Below are 21,354 nucleotides of genomic sequence, written 5' to 3' on the forward strand. Positions count from 1 at the left end.
CGGTTCATTCCAAAGAGGAAGAAAGATCCTAAGGGGAGTAAGGGGAGGCCGTGGCTGACGAGGGAAGTAAAGGACAGTGTAAAAATAAAAGTATAACATAGCAAAGATGAACGGGAAACCGGAGGACTGGGAAGCTTTTAAAGAGCAACAGAAGATAACAAAAAAGGCAATACGCCGAGAAAAAAATGAGGTACGAAGGTAAACTAGCCAAGAATATAAAGGAGGATAGTAAAAGCTTCTTTAGGTATGTGAATAGCAAAAAAATATTTAAGACCAAAATTGGGCCATTGAGACAGAAACTGGTGAATTTATTATGGGGAACAAGGAAATGGCAGACGAGTTGAACAGGTACTTTGGATCTGTCTTCACTAGTGAAGACACAATCTCCCAGATGTAATAGTGGCCAAAGGAACTAGGGTAATGGATGAACTGAAGGAAATTTATATTAGGCAAGAAACGGTGTTGGATAGACTGTTGAGTCTGAAGGCTGGTAAGTCCCCGGGACCTGATGGTCTGCATCCCAGGGTACTTAAGGAGGTGGCTCTAGAAATCGTGGATACATTGGTAATCATTTTCCAATGTTCTATAGATTCAGGAACAGTTCCTGCAGATTGGAGGGTGGCTAATGTTGTCCCACTTTTCAAGAAAGGAGGGAGAGAGAAAACAGGGAATTATAGACCTGATGTCAGTGGTGGGAAAGATGCTGGAGTCAATTATAAAAGAGGAAATTACAACACATTTGGATAGCAGTAGAAGGATCAGTCCGAGTCAGCATGGATTTATGAAGGGAAAATCATGCTTGACTAATCTTGAGTTTTTAGAGGATGTAACTATGAAAATGGATAAGGGAGAGCCAGTGGATGTAGTGTACCTGGACTTACAGAAAGCTTTTGATAAAGTCCCACATAGGAGGTTAGTGGGCAAAATTAGGGCACATGGTATTGGGGGCAGAGTACTGACATGGATTGAAAATTGGCTGGCTGACAGGAAACAAAAAGTAGCGATTAACAGGTCCCTTTTGTAATGGCAGGCTGTGACGAGTGGGGTACCTCAAGGTTCGGTGCTGGGACCGCAGCTGTTTACAATATACATTAATGATTTAGATGAAGGGATTAAAAATCACATTAGCAAATTTGCCGATGACACAAAGCTGGGTGGCAGTGTGAAATGTCAGGAGATGTTGTGAGAATGCAGGGTGACTTGGACAGGTTGGGTGAGTGGGCAAATGTATGGCAGATGCAGTTTAATGTGGATAAATGTGAGGTTATCCACTTTGGTGGCAAGAACAGGAAGGCAGATTACTATCTAAATGGAGTCAAGTTAGGAAAAGGGGTAGTACAACGAGATCTAGGTGATCTTGTACACCAGTCAATGAAAGCAAGCATGCAGGTACAGCAGGCAGTGAAGAAAGCTAATGGCATGCTGGCCTTTATAACAAGAGGAATTGAGTATAGGAGTAAAGAGGTCCTTCTGCAGCTGTACAGGGCCCTGGTGAGACTCCACCTGGAGTATTGTGTGCAGTTTTGGTCTCCAAATTTGAGGAAGGACATTCTTGCTATTGAGGGAGTGCAGCGTAGGTTCACAAGGTTAATTCGTGGAATGGTGGGACTGTCATATGTTGAAAGATTGGAGCGACTGGGCTTGTATACACTGGAATTTAGAAGGATGAGAAGGGATCTGATTGAAACATATATTATTAAGGGATTGGACACACTGGAGGCAGGAAGCATGTTCCCGCTGATGGGTGAGTCCAGAACTAGAGGCCACAGTTTAAGAATAAGGGGTAGGCCATTTAGAACAGAGATGCAGAAAAATTTTCACCCAGAGAGTGGTGGATATGTGGAATGCTCTGCCCCAGAAGGCAGTGGAGGCCAAATCTCTGGATGCATTCAAGAGAGTTAGATAGAGCTCTTATAGATAGCGGGGTCAAGGGATATGGGGAGAGGGCAGGAACGGGGTACTGATTGTGTATGATCAGCCATGATCACAGTGAATGGTGGTGCTGGCTAGAAGGGCCGAATGGCCTACTCCTGCACCTACTGTCTATTGTCTAAAAAGTGTTGGATACAGTCAGACCAGGAAGAGAAACAGAGTTAATGTTTCAGGTTAAAGACCTTTCAGCAAAATTGAATATTCATTACTTGCTCCTTGTATTGAATGAAATTAAGAGAGACTTCTTTTTGTGTTGTGCAGTGGAGCACTTATTTACAGCAAGTTAATACTTGTGCTAAAATATTATCCTTTACTTGTATATTGTATGAAACAGTCTTGATTGTATTTGTTCAGACACGAGGCAAGATTTAGGTCAGCTTGTTAGAGTTATAACAGGAACTGGTTTCTCAGTTGGAATTGGAATACTATTGTTCCATTTACTGAGATACAGTGAAAACCTGCTACAATTGCATATGCAACACATCAGTCTGGAAACCCCAGTACTGCTGCAAACCCATTCGTGAAACTAAAACCGAAATAGTTGGAAATATTCTGTTTGGTGGAGTGGGTAACAGAGTTAGCATTTTGGGCTAATGAGATTTCTTTACAGGATGTTATATAATTTTATTTTCAAATCCCAAAATCTGGTCTCTGATTTAAAAAAGATTTTGTTTGCCCTGTAAAAGTGGTTTCTGGACATAAATAAATGCTAAGTACTTAGAGATATAGAATAAACCAAGAAATTCTCACCAAAAGCTTTCAAACGGAAGCATACACCAGAAATTAATTTTACAGGCCTGCTTCATCCAAGTGTACATAAAGCATACACGCACACACATGCACGTTTATAATGTGCTCAGTGATTAGCGGATGTTAGAATTTTTGGTGGCTTGGTGGTAGTACAAATGAGTACCAAAATGGAGATAATTCTCTGTGAACCCAGGGCTTGAGGGTTTCTCTGGCACCTTCTCCCTGACTCCATGGAAAGAGAAATAGTGTATGCTGCAAATCGAAAACTCCTCACCAGAATTTAACCCTCAGAACTCATTCGCAGTGTTAGGATGAAGTGGAGACGGATTTCTTGGTGTGAGTGAAAAGACAGATTGCAATGGCTTTCATCAGCACTTACCCAGCTGGGCATACTTCACAGCTGGCTTCCCCCATGCGACTGGTGAAATGACCGGCAGGGCAGGATTGAGGGAAGGCAGAACCAGGGGGACACTGGAAGCCAGGTGGGCAAATGAATGCTCTTGATGAAACCGATCCTATGCAACAAAAAAAAACGTAGCCACAGTAAGAAGATTGTGCAGCCAGTAGAGCATTAATACCACATGGCTAGCCCATTTACCCATTCTTACTCTGTACCTTACACAACAAAATCTATATCAATCTTGAAAGCATCCCTGCCTTCACAAGCTTTCGAGGAACCCTTGAGTCCCACAACCTGCTGTGTGCAGAATTGATTAGTCATTTCATTCATGAAATGTTGGAGCTCAGCAAGTCAGGCTGAGAATAATCAGCTGATGTTTCAGGCCAAGACCCTTCATCAGGACTTAAAAGTTCCAGTCCTGAAGAAGGGTCTCAATCCAAAATGCTGACTGTTTATTTCCCTCCATAGATGCTGCCTGACTTGCTGAGTTTCTCCAGCATTTTGTGTGTGTTGCTCTGGATTTCCAGCATCTGTAGATTCTCTTGCGTATTCATTTCAGTTTCTAAGTCTGAGTCTCTTGTATAGGATGTCCCTCCGCATGGTAAACAGTTTTCTTCTATCTACTCTGTACATCTTTCTTTTAACATTTATTTGATCATGGCATATGGATATGGGCATTTCAGGTGAATCCAAGATTTAATAAGCATCCCTTATTGACTTACAATTTCCAAGGATTGTTAAGAGCCATCACGTGTCAAGGTCACAGCAGGCATGGATTAAAATGGTGTGCTGACAGATTAGAGTGCAGACACTGCACAGTCTCAAGATTGCTCGAAATTATGCTTACCTCTGGGACAGTAGTACCCGGCACTGCACACTCCCTGCTCCGCAGTTAGACCTTGATCCCTGCAGAAGAATCCTGGTGTACAGTTCATGCATTGTGACCTGGCGGAGAGTCTACTACTGTTGCTAAATGTTCCTGAAGGGCACTTAGTTGGCTTTGTTGCACCAGGTGGGCAATAACTTCCAGCTTAACAGAATAGAGACACAAACAAGTGAAGTGTGGCATGATACACTCAGTGGCCATTTTATTAGGTACATCTGTACACCTGCTCATTAATGCAAATATCTAATCAGCCAATCATGTGGCAGCAACTCAATGCATTAAAGCAACCAGATTGTCAAGAGGGTCAGCCGTTGTTCAAACTGAACATCAGAATGGAGAAGAAATGTGATCTAAGTGACTTTGGTCTTGGAATGATTGTTGGTGCCAGATAGGGTGATTTGAGTATCTCAGAAACTGCTGATCTCTTGGGATTTTCACACACAACAGTCGCTAGAGTTTACAGAGAATGGGGTAAAAAGACATCCAGTGAGTAGCAGTTCTGTGGGTGAAAACGCATTGTTAATGAGAGAGGTCAGAGGAGAATGGCCAGACTGGTTCAAGCTGACAGGAAAGTGACAATAACTCAAATAACCACACGGTACAACAGTGGTGTGCAGAAGAACATCCCTGAATGCACAACACATTGAATCTTGACGTGGACGGGCTACAGCAGCAGAAGATCACAGACATACACTCAGTGGCCACTTTATTAGGTACAGGAGGCATCTTACAAATTGGCCACTTAGTGTATAAAAGGAAATCAATGCCAAGCAATGACTGATCTGTGTCAGTGAATGCAGAGAATAATAGCACTGTTACTGACTAGTGGCCATTCTGTCCAAAAACTCTGTACTAGCCCCTAGAACAGCAATCCTATCAGTGCCATTCTCCTGTTCTTTCCTAAGGCCTGCAAATGATCTCTCAACGTTGGTAAATGCGAGATCATGCACTTTTGAAGGAATAATAGAAGAGCAGATTATTATTTAAATGGTGAAAGATTGCAGCATGCTGTTGTGCAGAGGGAGCTGGGAGTGCTTGTGCATGAATTGCAAAAAGTTGCCTTGCAGGTACAACAGGTTATGAGAAAGTGAACTGAATGTTGGCCTTCATTGCTAGAGGGATTGAATTCAAGAGCAGGGAGGTCATGCTGCAACTATACAGGGTACTGGTGAGGCCGCACCTGGAGTACTGTGTGCAGTTCTGGTCTCCATACTTGAAGGATATACTGGCTTCAGAAGCAGTGCAGAGGTGGTTCACCAGGTTGATCCCAGGGATGAAGGGGTTAACCTACGAGGAGGGATTGAGTCACCTGGGACTATACCTCTGGAATTCAGAAGAATGAGAGGGGATCTCATAGAAACATACAGAATTTTGAAAGGGATAGATAAGATAGAAGTAGGAAAGATGTTTCCATTGGTAAGTGAGACTAGAACTAGGGGACATTGCCTCAAGATTCAGGGGAGAAGATTTAGGACGGAGATGAGGAGAAACTGTTTTTCCCAGAGAGTGGTGAATCTGTGGAATTCTCTGCCCAGGGAAGCAGTTGAGGCTTCTTCACTAAATATATTTAAGATACTGTTAGATAGATTTTTACATAGCAAGGGAATTAAGGGTATTGGGGAAAAGGCAGGTAGATGGAGCTGAGTTTACGGACAGATCAGCCATGATCTTATTGAATGGTGGGGCAGGCTCGATGGGCCGGATGGCCTACTCCTGCTCCTGCTCCTATTTCTTATGTTCTCTATAGTACTCGAAAGCCCTGATTAATTCAATTTCCACACTGTTTTCCAGGCAATGAATTTCCAGATTATAAGTGCCCAAATAAAAGGCTACGGTTTTGGTGACATGTTCCTGCACAAGGTTAGGAGAGGCTATGGGCCAAACATGGCTAGATGAGACTAGTTCGCTGGGCAACACGATCGGTATGGATGAGTTGGACCGTAATGAGGTACAGTCCTCCAAGACTCACATTTGCCCAGTTAACCAGCTCTCTGCATGTTAGTCTGAGGGAGCCAACTATGCCCAAAATCAAAAGCACCTCTGGCATAGAAATTACTTCCTGTGCCCCTTTTGCAGGTATCATCCAATTTCCCATTGTCTTTTTGACCTAAACCTCCTTCCATTAGGACAATGGGTTTGAATTTCTATTGAGGACAGAGAGAGGAGAGTGACCCCCTAATTACCTGGTGTCACTTTGGTGGAAGTTCTGGAATATCTAAAGATAAAAGGTTAGCTTTATTTATCACATATACATTGACACGTCAAAGCATACAATGAAATATGTTGTTTGCAACAAATCAAATCAGTAAGGATTTTGTTGTGGGTAGCCTGAGAGCGTCGCCATGCTTCTGGTGCCAACATAACATGCCCGCCGTTCTCTGACTAACCCATAACCTGTATGTCTTTGGAATGTAGGAGGTCTCTACTCTTTGGAGCGTAGAAGGTTGAGGGGGGACTTGATAGAGGTATTTAAAATTATGAGGGGGATAGATAGAATTGACGTGGATAGGCTTTTTCCATTGAGAGGGGAGATTCAAACAAGAGGACATGAGTTGAGAGTTAAGGGGCAAAAGTTTAAGGGTAACGTGAGGGGGAATTTCTTTACTCAGAGAGTGGTAGCTGTGTGGAACGAGCTTCCAGTAGAAGTGGTAGAGGCAGGTTCGGTATTGTCATTTAAAGTAAAATTGGATAGATATATGGACAGGAAAGGAATGGAGGGTTATGGGCTGAGTGCAGGTCGATGGGACTAGGTGAGAGTAAGCATTCAGCATGGACTAGAAGGGCCGAGATGGCCTGTTTGTGCTGTAATTGTTATATGGTTATATGGGACTGAAGCACCAGGAGGAAACCCACATAGTCAATGTGAGAACGTACAGCAGGAATCAACCCAGACTGATAATCATTGGCACTGTTTCTTACTGGATGTTGGGGAAAAACCTCTCCATTATAGAACAATCTGCCTTTACACTGGTGAGAAGATTGTCTGACAAAGAGGAGATTCTACGCTGAAAGATCATTCCGAAAGGGAGTGTGGGAATAAAAATGATTTCATTCACAGTAGTAAGTTCTTACCTGGGCAGGTGTGCAGCTGAGGTGAAACTGATCCTGTTTTGTAGTATTGCCCAGGTAGACACTCCCCATTCACATTGTTCAAATACTGGATCGTACAGTATTTCCCTTCAGAGAGAGAGAGAGAGAGATGAGAGTCAAAAAGGACAATGAATACGATTGAATGTGAATTCAGCTTTAAGAAAGTGTGCAATATTAGAAAGATCAATCTCTTTTGAAGAACGTGTCAATGGGGACAATAAATCTCATACAACAAGAGCGGTAAATGTCTGCTTAGAAAGAATTCTATTTTATGGCTCTATGATATACTTTGCATTTTCCACCAGCACATCTGAGGAGTTGATATTATTTTCAAATGGATGCTTTCCATAGATTTCTCTCATCATCTGTAAAAACTAAATAAAACTATAACCAGTTATCAGGTCAGTATTGATTCTTTGGGAAAGACAGTTTTTTTAATCCCTTGAACAAGTTGGCATCTTTGCACCTTATCCCATGGAATTAATAAATACATGCGTGTACAATAGTGTGAGTGCATGATCATGTGCAAGTGAGAGTGAGGGTGCATGTATAGTATGTGTTCAAGGGTGTGTGTGTGCATGTGTTTGCAAAGCCGAGGATGCATGTGCATATGTGTGCAAGGGTGAAGAAGTAGGTGTATGACTAACTGTGTGACAACATGTCTGCGTGTCTGTGTGTGTGTGTACTGTATATGTGTGGAAATGTGAATCTGTACACAAGTTTGAATGCATGTTTGGATCTGTGTGTGAACTTATAAGTATCAGTGCCTGTGAGAAAGAGATGGAAAGAAAGACCCAGAGAAAAGGAAGAAAGAAAGAATGATTTCACTTTCTTCAACACTGAACTGAATCAACAATCTAAACACACAGTTTCAAGGACTCAACAACTCAGGCTTATTCATTCAGTTATTTGAACAATTTCTCTTCTTTTGCACATTGGTTGTTTGTCAGTCTTTGTTTATGTTTAGCTTTTCATAAATTGTCTTGTAGTTATTTTCCTGTAAATGTCTGCAAGGAAGTGGTAACATAAGACACTTTGATTCGCAATTTTACTTTGACTTCCATTAATAAATAAATCTAATCTAATCTTGGAGACAGCAGCATGAACAACATCTCTGAGGCGTTCTGGAATATCTTTGCATCATCAATGGGGATGGGAGTGGACTGGAGGGTTGCGGATGTTGTTCCCTTATTCAAGAAAGGGAGTAGAGATAGCCCAAGAAATTATAGACCAGTGAGTCTTACTTCAGTGGTTGGTAAGTTGATGGAAAAGATCCTGAGGGGCAGGATTTATGAACATTTGGAGAGGTATAATATGATTAGGAATAGTCAGCATGGCTTTGTCAAGGGCAGGTCGTGCCTTACGAGCCTGAGTGAATTTTTTTGAGGATGTGACTAAACACATTGATGAAGGTAGAGCAGATGTAGTGTATTTGGATTTCAGCAAGGCATTTAACAGGGTACCCCATGCAAGGCTTATTGAGAAAGTAAAGAGGCATGGGATCCAAGGGGCATTGCTTTGTGGGTCCAGAATTGGCTTGTCCACAGAAGGCAAAGGGTGGTTGTAGACGGGTCATGTTCTGCATGGAGGTCGGTGACCAGTGGTGTGCCTCAGGGATCTGTTCTGGGACCCTTACTCTGTGATTTTTATAAATGACCTGGATGAGGAAGTGGAGGGATGGGTTAGTAAATTTGCTGATGACAATGGTTGGGGGTGTTGTGGATAGTGTGGAGGGCTGTCAGAGGTTACAGCGGGACATCAATAGGATGCAAAACTGGGCTGAGAAGTGTCAGATGGAGTTCAACCCAGATAAGTGCGAGGTGGTTCATTTTGTTAGGTCTAATATGATGGCAGAATATAGTATTAACAGTAAGACTCTTGGCAGTGTGGAGGATCAGAGAGATCTTGGGGTTTGAGTCCATAGGACACTCAAAGCAGCTGCACAGGTTGACTGTGGGTTTTTTTATTTTTTATTTAAAAAAAAAATTTTTTTAATTAGTTTTTCAAAACATTTTACAAAATTAAAAACTCCAAATCCCAATGAGGAGCATTAATACAGTGCAAGATTAAGCATACAATAACAATATGCTACAGAGGAAGAGAATTTAACAAAAAAGCACCTAAATTGAAGACAAGTGAGCTTAGTGTCCTCCCCAAGCCCCACAACACAAGAAAAAAACAACAACAACTCCAGACCAACCACCACACAGTATAAAGAGTATAGGTCAGGACAGTCAAACTCCCAGACTGTGAATACACTTAGCAACAGAGGATAATAATGCCTACTACCAGAAAAAAAGAGCTGAAAGCAAGGGACTGAAAAGAAGAGAAAAAAAAAAGAAAACACCCCTAGTCAAGAGGAAGGTTATGAAAGTACTCGATAAAAGGTCCCCAGACCTTATGGAACTTTAGATCTGAATTAAGAACTGAATAATGAATTTTTTCGAGGTCCAAGCAGGCCATAATGTCGTTAAGCCATTGCACATGAGTGGGCGGGGCAACATCTCTCCATCTAAGGAGGATCAAGCGTCTCGCCAGGAGAGAGGCAAAGGATAGTATTCGGCATTTGGTCGGACCCAGACATAAATCTGTCTCGCCCTAAAAACCGAACAGAGCAATTAAGGGGTTAGGTTCTAGGTGCTGATTCAGAATACCCGATAATGTAGTGAAGACATCTTTCCAGAATTTCTCCAAGCTAGGACAGAACCAGTACATATGGATGAGAGAGGCCACACCCTTCTTGCATTTATCACAGAGCGGACTAATGCCAGGGTAGAATCGAGATAGTTTAGATTTAGAAGGTTGACTGTGGTTAAGAAGGCATATGGTGCATTGGCCATCAATCATGGGATTGAGTTTAGGAGCCGAGAGGTTATGTTGCAGCTATATAGGACCCTGGTCAGACCCCACTTGGAGTATTGTGCTCAGTTCTGGTTGCTTCACTACAAGAAGGATGTGGAAACCATAGAAAGGGTGCAGAGAAGATTTATAAGGATGTTGCCTGGATTGGGGAGCATGCCTTATGAGAATAGGTTGAGTGAACTCGGCCTTTTCTCCTTGGAGCGACAGAGAATGAGAGGTGACCTGATAGAGGTGTACAAGATGATGAGAGGCATTGATCGTGTGGATAGTCAGAGGCTTTTTCCCAGGTCTGAAATGGCTAACACAAGAGGACACAGGTTTAAGGGGCTGGGGAGTAGGTACAGAGGAGATGTCAGGGGTGTTTTTTAAAATACAGAGTGGTGAGTGTGTGGAATGGGCTGCCAGTGATGCTTGTGGAGGTGGATACGATAGGGTCTTTTAAGAGACTCCTGGACAGGTACATGGAGTTTAGAAAAACAGAGGGCTATGGGCAACCCTAGGTAATTTTTAAAGTAGATGTTTAGCACAGCATTGTGTGCTGAAGGGCCTGTATTGTGCTGCAGGTTTTCAATGAACTCTACGAATTCTGTCTTTCTCCTTCTGGATATGGACAACAAGATCTACCCCAGCTATGTTTAAGAACTTTACTGGTGATGCTATCTATTGCCATAGTGTCTTGCTTTGATATGGCCTTTCTGACCCAATGTAAGTCAGGAGTGGTGACAAGACTAGACTGACAGACTGCTGTGTGATGGAGTCAAGATGCCTGTGTCCAGAACAGAGTCAAGATTAAGCAGGGCTGTGAACTATTGAATGCCTCTTGTTCTTGATACATCCACTCCTATTCCTGATTCTTAATGGTCTGGGGTCTTTGATATTTATGCTATGGATGGCATTGACAGCATTGAGAGCTTCCATGCCATGGTCGTCAGTGAATTGCTCAGTGTCTGGTTCTCTCTCCACCAACATTATCTCAAGGGTTTTCTGTTGTATCTCTGCCTTAGAGCAATTCCCTTTTCCTTGAGGAAGGATAGAACTTCTAATCCAGGAACATCTTATGTCTGCAATGAATTAGTCACTTAATCCTCTGATCAATGCCCCCCTCCACAGATTTGTTAGACTCTTGTACTCCAATAATGATTGTTCCAAAGGTCGAGTGTATGTATTCAATCCTTTATTAGCAATTAGCAAGTATACAATCTTGAAACAATGAAACTTAAGCGTTATTGAGCAGTCAACTTGACATCCGCCGGCCCCCAGCTCCAAACTGCCCCGAACAAAGCAAGGATATGTAGTTTATTCCGTTTGCTTTTACCATGCCCCCAACCAAGTAACTAGTTGCCACAATAAACGCGCAGCACAGAACGCAATGCAGTTAGAGAACAGATGCACGGCTCCTACAATGTCTCTTGATCCACTGATGCTTTATATGGGAAATTCTAAATGAAATAATTAATTTGGATGTTTGTTTTTAATCAACCTCTTGCCAGTCTCATGAAGAAAGCTAGGACCTAAATCTGAATGATGAGGATCCCATGCCTGAGAAAACCAAGGTAAAAAGTCAGAGCACTACAGCACAGAAACAGGTCCTTCAGACCACCTGGTCCATGCTGAACTGTTCTTCTGCTAGTCCCATCAACATGCACCTGGACCATAGCCCTCCATACCCTTCCCATCTATGCCCCTATCCAAACTTCTCTTAACTGCTGAAATTAAAGCCACATCCAGCACTTCATCTCACACTCCCACCACCCTCTGACTGAAGATACCCCTCAGGGTTCCCTTATGTATTTCACCTATCACCCAACCTAAAGAGGAGTCATTTTTTTGTAGTCCTTTACTCCACTGAAATACTGCTATGTCAGACTTTACTTTCTCCCTATCAAATTTCAAGTTGAACTCAGTTATATTGTGATCACTGCCCCCTAAGGATTCTTTTACTTCAAGCTCTCAAATCGCCTGCAGTTCATTACATAACACCCAATCCCATATAGCTGATCTTAGTAGGCTCAATGACAAACTGCTCTAAAAAGCCATTTTGTAGGTATTCTACAACCTTACTCTTCAGATCCATTTCCCAATTGACCTGAATGCTTAAAATCTCCCATGACTATCATAACATTGCCCTTTTGACTCGCCCTTTCTATTTCTGCTGTAACCTGTGGTCCACCTCCCAGCCATTGCTGGGAGGCCTGTATATAACTGCCATCAGGGTCCTTTTACCCTAGCAGCTTCTCAACTCAACCCACAAGGATTCAACATCTTTCGATCCTATGTCACAATATGTATCTTTGGACATTAAGCTCTAAGCTCTATACTTCTTTCAGCCATGATTCAGTAATGCCCACAACATCATACATGCCAATCTCACCATGCTGCAAGTTCATTTACCTTTTTCCATATACTGCGTGCATTCAAATACAACACCTTCAGTCTGGTGTTCACCCTTTTTGATTTTGTCTGCTTTTATATTGCATCTCCTCCTGTTGACTGCAGTTTTCCCTATCAACAGCCTCTCCTCACTACATATTGCCTCTGTAAACCAGCTAAGTTTGTAAAGTGCTCATCTTCAGCACTATTATCTGTCTTTCCAGCAATACTTCAGAATCAAAATCAAGTTTATTATTGCAAACACGAGGAAATCTGCAGATGCTGGAAATTCAAGCAACACACACAAAATGCTGGTGGAAGACAGCAGGCCAGGCAGCATCTATAAGGAGAAGCACTGTTGACATTTCAGGCCGAGACCCTTCATCAGGACTAACTGAAAGGAAAGATAGCAAGAGATTTGAAAGTAAGAGGGGGAAGGGGGAAATGCAAAATGTTAGAAGACCAGAGGGGGTGGGGTGAAGCTGAGAGCCGGAAAAGTGATTGGCAAAAGGGATACAAAGCTGGAGAAGGGAAAGGATAATGGGATGGGAGGCCTAGGGAGAAAGGGGGAGGGGAGCACCAGAGGGAGATGGAGAACAGGCAAGGAGTGATGGGCAGAGAAAAAAAAGAGGGGGGAATAAATCAGGGATGGGGTAAGGGGAGGAGGGGCATTAACAGAAGTTAGAGAAATCGATGTTAAAAAAGAAATCAAATAAGAAAAAAAAACAATTTACCAGAACCTACCTTCACCTCTGCCTGTTCACGCCAAAGCCTGTTGAGCCAAGGCCATCCCACTCTGACTCAGTCCACTCCGACGATGGCCGCTACAATGAATTCATGTGAGATTTTTCAACAGTGGCTTTCTCTTTGCCACTCTCCCATAACGCTGTGACTGGTGAAGCACCCGGACAACAGTTGTTGTATGCGCAGTCTCTCCCATCTCAGCCACTGAAGCCTGTAACCCCTCCAGAGTTATCAAAGGTCTCTTGGTGGCCTCCCTCACTAGCCCCCTTCTTGCAGTCACTTAGTTTTGAGGACAGCCTGCTCTAGGCAGATTTACAGCTGTGACATATTCTTTTCATCTCTTGATGGCTGACTTAACTGTACTCCAAGGGATATTCAGTGACTTTATCCATCTCCTGACTTGATGCTTTTCAATAACCTTTTCACAGAGTTGCTTGGAGTGTTCTTTGGTCTTCATGGTGTAGTTTTTGCCAGGATACTGACTCACCAACAGTTGGACCTTCCAGACACAGGTGTATTTTACTACAATCAATTGAAACACTTTGACTACACACAGGTGATCTCCATTTAACTAATTATGTGACCTTTAAAACCAATTGGCTGCATCAGTGATGATTTGGTGTTTATATTAAAGGTGGTGAATACTTATGTTATCAATTATTTTGTGTTTTATATTTATAACTAATTTAGATCACTTTGTAGAGATCTGTTTTCACTTTGGCATTAAAGTGTCTTTTTCTGTTGATCAGTGTTAAAAAAAGCCAAACTAAATCCACTGTGATTCAGTGTTGTAAAACAATAAAACATGAAAACTTCTGGGGGGGGGGGAGAGAAATACTTTTTATAGATACTGTACCTGTTGTTGAGGGGGTGGCCACAGGGGTACGATACACTAGCTCCTTAACCCCTTACCCCTTCCTGACTGTCACCCAGTTTCCTGTACCTTTGGTGTAACTACAGTTGAAGTCAGAAGTTTACATACACTTAGGTTGAAGTCATTAAAACTCATTGTTTAACCACTCCACAGATTTCATATTAGCAAACTATAGTTTTGGCAAGATGTTGAGAACATTTACTTTATGCATGACACGAGTAATTTTTCCAACAATTGTTTACAGACAGGTTATTTCACTTTTAATTGACTATCATAATTCCAGTGGGTCACAAGTTTACAAAAAAAATCAAAAGAAATCAGCCAAGACCTCAGAAAAAAAAATTGTGGACCTCCACAAGTCTGGTGTATCCTTGGGAGCAATTTCCAAACACCTGAAGGTACCACGTTCATCTGTACAAACAATAGTACGCAAGTATAAACACCATGGGACCACGCAGCTGTCATACCGCTCAGGAAGGAGACGCATTCTTTCTCCTAGAGATGAACGCACTTTGGCACAAAAAGTGGAAATCTATCCCAGAACAACAGCAAAGGACCTTGTGAAGATGCTGGAGGAAACAGGTAGACAAGTATCTATATCCACAGTAAAACGAGTCCTATATCGACATAACCTGAAAGGCTGCTCAGCAAGGAAGAAGCCACTGCTCCAAAACTGCCTAAAAAGGCCAGACTACGGTTTGCAAGTGCACATGAGGACAAAGATCTTACCTTTTAGAGAAATGTCCTCTGGTCTGATGAAACAAAAATTTAACTGTTTGGCCATAATGACCACCGTTATATTTGGAGGAAAAAGGGTGAGACTTGCAAGCCGAAGAACATCATCCCAACCGTGAAGCATGGGGGTGGCAGCATCATGTTGTAGGGGTGCTTTGCTGCAGGAGGGACTGGTGCACTTCACAAAATAGATGGCATCATGAGGAAGGAAAATTATGTGGATATATTGAAGCGACATCTCAAGACATCAGCCAGGAAGTTAAATCTCGGTCACAAATGGATCTTCCAAATGGACAATGACCCCAAGCATACCTCCAAAGTCATGGCAAAATTGTTTAAGGACAACAAAGTCAAGGTATTGGAGTGGCCATAACAAAGCCCTGACCTCCATCCAATAGAAAATTTGTGGGCAGAACTGAAAAAGCATGTGCGAGCAAGGAGGCCTACAAACCTGACCCAGTTACACCAATTCTGTCTGGAGGAATGGAACAAAATTCCAGCAACTTACTGTGAGAAGCTTGTGGAAGGCTACCCAAAACGTTTGACCCAAGTTAAACAATTTAAAGGCAATGCTGCCAAATACTAACAAAGTGTATGTAAACTTTTAACCCACTGGGAATGTGATGAAAGAAATAAAAGCTGGAATAAATCATTCTCTCTACTATTATTCTGACATTTCACATTCTTAACATAAAGTACTGATCCTAACTGACCTAAGACAGGGAATGGCTTTTAGGATTAAATGTCAGGAATTGTGAAAAACTGAGTTTAAATGTATTTGGCTAAGGTGTATGTAAACTCCTGACTTCAACTGTACCTCTCTGTATCTCCCATCACACGCTCAGTCTTCTGAATGGTCTAGAGTTCATCCAGTTCCCGCCCCAACTCCTTAATGTGGCTTGTAAGAAGCAGCAGCTGGATGCACTTCTTACAGGTGTCGTCATCAGGGACACCGGAGGCCTCCCTGCCTTCCCACATCCTGCAAGAGGAGTATTCCAGTATGGTTAACCCATTGCTGGCTGTAAGCAAGCTTGGTTAGATCCAAATATCAAGCAAATTCAAAGAAGTTAGGCCAATTTTAAATTGATTAGATTGCCTACAGAGGGCAGACTTGTCACATGAGTAGAAAAGCAAGCTATTGGTGTATGTTTGGGTCACTGTGGTAAATGGATATTCATTTTCATGTAAAGGCTGATGACTACTCTGGCCGTTGCTGGGAACACCCGTGCCTTTGAATTAGAACCATGTGGGTTCAAGTCCTGTTCATTCCACTTTGATATGTTATCACACGTATCAAGATACAGTGAAAAGCTTGTCTTGCATATTGTTCATACAGATCAAATCATTACACAGTGTATTGAGGTAAAACAATATCAATGCAGAATAAAGTGTACAAGCTACTGAAAAAGTGCAGTGTTTGTAAACAATAAGGTGCAAAATCATTACAAAGTAGATTATGAGGCCAAGCATCCAATTTATCATACTAAGGAACTACTGTAACAGTTGAGTAGAAGCTGTCCTTGAGTCTGGTGGTATGTGCTTTTGGGCTTTTGTACCTTAGACCATAAGTCATAAGAGCAGAATAAGTCCATTCAGTCAATCAAGTCAGCTCTGTCATTCCCTCATGGCTAATTTATTATCCCGCTCAACCCATTTTCCTACCTTCTTCCTGTAACCTTTGACACCCTGACTAATCAAGAACCTATCAACCTCTCTTTAAATATACTCAATGACTTGGCCTCCACAGCTGTCTGTGGTAATAAATTCCACAGATTCACCACCCTCTGGCTGAAGAAATTTCTCCTCTCTCTGTTCTAAAGGATCATTCTTCTATTCTGATGCTGTGCCCTCTGGCGCTAGACTCTCCCACTCTCCCAACTGTCGGATGTTGGACTTTCCCAACTTCCTCTCCACATCCACTCTATCAAGGCCTTTCACCATTCAATAGGTTTCAATGAGATCACCCCTCATTCTTCTGAATTCCAGTGAATACAAGCCCAGAGCCAACAAATGCTCCTCATACGTTAACCCTTTCTTCTACCTGATCTTTTTAAAGCAGGTGGGAACCATAGATTGAAGCATAGAATCTGAGTTCTGGCACTGAACGAATGCTGTTGCCCTTTGGACAAGATGTCAAATGGAGGCACTGTATAGTCAGATGGCCAAAGGAAGATCCTTTAGAACTATTTCTGATACTCCCAGTATCCTGAATGTATTTTGCTACAATTAACAGGAAAGAAAAAATTTCCTTATTTTCCTTATTTATTATTAGTTTGTTAGGATCAGGAAATACCACTAAGTCTAGAATTTATTTCCCTGGCCTAAATGCCCTTGCGAAGGCAGTGCTGTATGTACCACGGAGCACTTGGGCAAGTAACCACGGGTTACTTTGTAGATGGTATGGTCACTGTGCATAGGTGGAAGGTAGGAAATGAATGTATAGAATTGTTCATTAAGTGCTAGTCATATGACTGCTTTATATAGAACACCACAGCACACTGCAGGTCCTTTGGCCTACAATGTTGTGCTGACCTTATAACCTACACCAAGATCAATCTAAAACTTCCCTCCTGCATAGCCCTCCATTTTCTTATCATCTATGTGCATATCCAGGAGTCTCTCAAGTCTTCCTAATGTATCTGTCACCATCCCTGGCAGGGTGTTCTATATACCCACCATTCTCTGTGTAAAAAACTTACCTCTGACATTCTCACTGCCCCGCCACCTATACTTCCCTAAGATCATTGTAAAATTATGGCCACTTATATTAGCCATTTCCACCCTGGGAAAAGTCTCTGGCCATCTGTGCCTCTTATCATCATGTACACCTCCATCAAACTCTGGATGGTTTGGATGACACTGAGCTTCTTGAGTGTTGCTGGAGCAGCAGTCATCCAGATAAGAGACAACGCTTCCATCAGATCTCCGAAGAGTCCTGTAGATGTTGACAATGCTTTGGGATGCCAGGAGGTGGCTCATTCACTCTGGATATGTAGCCTCAGCTGATGAAACCACCATATTCACAGTATTTCTCTGGTTCATGTGATTTCCTGGTCAGTGGTAAATCCCAGTATGCTGATGGTGGGAACAGTCATGTCATTGAATGTCAAGGAAAGGTAGGATGATCATTTCCCTGTACTTCCGTGGAGCAAAGTGTTGTTCCTCTCACCCTATGGCCAAATGTTGTCAGGATGATCTATACTCCTTCAAAATCAGAATCAGAATCAGATTTATTACCACTGACATGTGTCATGAAATTTGTTAACTTAGCGGCAGCAGTTCAATGCAACACATAATATAGAAAAAAGATAAATAAGTAGATCAATTACAGCCAGTATATACATGTTAGAATAAAAATAGTGCAAAACAGAAAAAATGTACATAAAAAAGTAGTGAGGTAGTGTTCATGGGTTCAATGAACATTTAGGAATCGGATGGCAGAGGGGAAGAAGCTGTTTCTGAATCGCTGAGTGTGTGCCTTCAGGCTTCTGAACCCCCTTCCTGCAGGTCCCAATGAAAACAGGGCATGTCCTGGGTGGATGGGGGTCTTTAATGATAGACACCACCTTTCTGAGACACTGCTCCTTGAAGATGTCTTGGACATTATGCAGGCTAGTACCCAAGATAGAGTTGACTAATTTTACAACTTTCTGTAGCTTCTTTCAGTCTTGTAGAGTAGCCCCTCCCCCCCCATACCAGGCAGTGACATGCCTGTCAGAATGCTCTCCACGGTAAACCTGTAGAAGTTTTCAAGTGATGACATACAAGGCCATTCAGACCATTATATCTCTGCTTGTTCTCAGAGCAGTCCCATCAGTGTCATCCCCCACTTATTCTACCCATAACCTGTTCTCTCTCATGAGCCATTAACTTCCTTCCTATTTACCAGATAATTTACAGTAGACAATTAAACTACCAACTTTAGAATGTGCAAGGAAACCAAAGCATCCAGGGAAACCCCCATGGCACCAAAGACTCCAATACATTTCTACCGATGTACCCTGGAGAGAATTCTGACTGACTGTATCACCGTCTGATATGGATTGGTCAATGCATAAGATCAGAAAAAGCTGCAGAAAGTTGTAAGCTCAGCCAGCTCCATCATGAGCACCAGACTCCCCAGCATTAAGGACACCTTCAATAGCTGATGCCTCAAAAAGGAGGATCCATTACTGGGGACCCCCACCCACCTAGCCATGCCCCCTATCCATTGCTTCTATCAAGGAGGTGATACAGGAGACTGAAGACACACATCCAATGATTCAGGAAAAGCTTCTCCCCCCTCCCCTCCATCAGATTTATGATTGGACAATGAATCCATCTATGGATACTACCTATTTAATGTAATATATATTATTATAGATCATTGTAACTTATAGATTTTTTTATCTATTGCACTGTACCGCTGCTGCAAAACAACATATTTTCTGACACCATCTGCTATCGCTTCTCTTCACTTGGATCCATCTGTTGCTCCATCCCCTATATCTATTGCTATCTCCCATCTACTCTTTCAGTCCAGATTTATTTATTTTACTTAGAGATATAACACGGTAACAGGTCCTTCTCACGCATCAAGCCTCTACTTCCCAATTAAACGCATGTCACCAATTAATCTTTTAACCTGTACATTTTTGAATTTGGGAGGAAATAATGAGATCACGGGGAGAATATATAAACTCTGCACAGACAGAGGCAGTATTGAACCCAGATTTTTAGCATTGGACTAGTGTTATGCTAACCGCCACCCTTAAAAGACAAAGAGTCGAGACCCGAAATGTCAACTCTCTATTTTCTCCACAGATGCTGCTTGATCCGTTGAGTTACTCCAATACATTAGTTTTTGCATCAGCAGTCTCTCATGTCTCACTGATGATCATTGATACTACTTGAGGGAGCTTGTTATCCATAAATTGGAAGCCACTCTATGAGGTACGCCTGTTCGTCAATGCAGATATCTAATCAGCCAGTCGTGTGGCAGCAACTCAATGCATAAAAGCATGCAGACATGGTCAGGAGGAACAGTTGTTATTCAGACCAAACATCAGAATGGGGAAGAAATGTGATCTAAGTGACTTTGACCATGGAATGATTGCTGGTGCCAGATGGAATAGTTTGAGTATCTCAGAAACTGCTGATCTCCTGGGATTTTCACACACAATAATCTCTAGAGTTTACAGAGAATGGTGTGGAGAAAAAAAACCCAAAAAGTATCCAGTGAGTGATGGTTCTGTGTTGGCAAAAACACCTTGTTAATGAGAGAGGTGAGAGGAGAATGGCCAGACTGGTTCAAGCTGACAGGAAGGTGACAGTAACTCAAATAACCACACGTTACAACAGTTGTGTGTAGAAGAGCATCTCTGAATGCACAACATGTCAAACCTTGGAGTGGATGGGATACAGCAGCAAAATGCCATGAACGTACACTCTGTGGCCACTTTATTAGGTACAGGAGGTAGATACTAAAGTGGCCACTGGGTGTAGTATCTAAAATCTAAAAGTACCTCATCTCTTGTACGTGCCTAAGAACAACTTAAACCCACTGTATCCTTCAGCTCTCATACAACACGGTCTCACTGCCGAAATGTTCGTTATGTGAATGCCGGTGGGGCTGAAGTGAAGTCTAACTGAGAAATTATGGTGCTGCAATAAGAACTGTGATTAAAGGAATACCTGATGTTAACAACTGTTTGACAATGGGTGGGAACATGAGGCAGGATGAGGTTAAACAGAATCTTATGATCAGATGTTGCTTCATAATTATTTTGAATAAGGTTGTGCATACCCATAGATGTGAAATTTGCAACATAATCCCTCCTGTGCAAACCAAGCATAATGGAAATAATCCTATCTCTAAATATTTCCTTAGTCACATCTTGACCTTTTAAACTGAGTAATATCAGTTCCTGGCAGTAAATAACAAACATTACAAAATGAAATCCCTCCCCAAACACATGAAAGAAGAGTAAACGAGAGTTCAAGCTCAAGGTTCAAAAGTTCAAAGTACATTTATTATCAAAGTATGTATACATCATACAACCTTGAAATTCGACTCCTTACAGGCAACCACAAAACAAAGAAACCCCAAAAAGAACCAATTAAAAAGATGTCAAATACCCAATGTGCAGAGAGAGAAAAAAGGAACAAATCGTGGAAACAATAAAAGTAAGCAAATAGCTTCCAAAATGAAGTCTTAAGAAAGACTCAAAGCCAAGTATTACTGCAGCTGGAGCAGGCCACAGCCTCAGTTCAGTGTGGAGAAGCAAACAGAATTGGCCTTCACCTAGCCTCTGGTCCCTACACCCTGTGCTTAAACCATCCAAATACTGGGTTGTTCTTCACTCTCGGACCACTCTGGGGCCTGGACCCTGTTGCCACAATTTAGCCCGTACCTGACCTTTCCAATTTGGCCTGGCACTTAAAGTGATCAGATGTCGGGACCTTCCCTGCACCTCCACCTCCACCACTGCTATTCCTGACCATTTCCTCCCTGCACCTCCACCTCCACCTCCACCACTGCTATTCCTGACCATTTCCTCCCTGCACCTCCACCTCCACCACTGCTATTCCTGACCATTTCCTCCCTGCACCTCCACCTCCACCACTGCTATTCCTGACCATTTCCTCCCTGCACCTCCACCTCCACCTCCACCACTGCTCGCCTCTGCTGCTATTCCTGTGCCTCCGCTTCCACCTCTGCCACTACTTGCC

Source organism: Hemitrygon akajei, chromosome 26 (assembly GCF_048418815.1).
Source record: "Hemitrygon akajei chromosome 26, sHemAka1.3, whole genome shotgun sequence".
NCBI lineage: Eukaryota > Metazoa > Chordata > Chondrichthyes > Myliobatiformes > Dasyatidae > Hemitrygon > Hemitrygon akajei.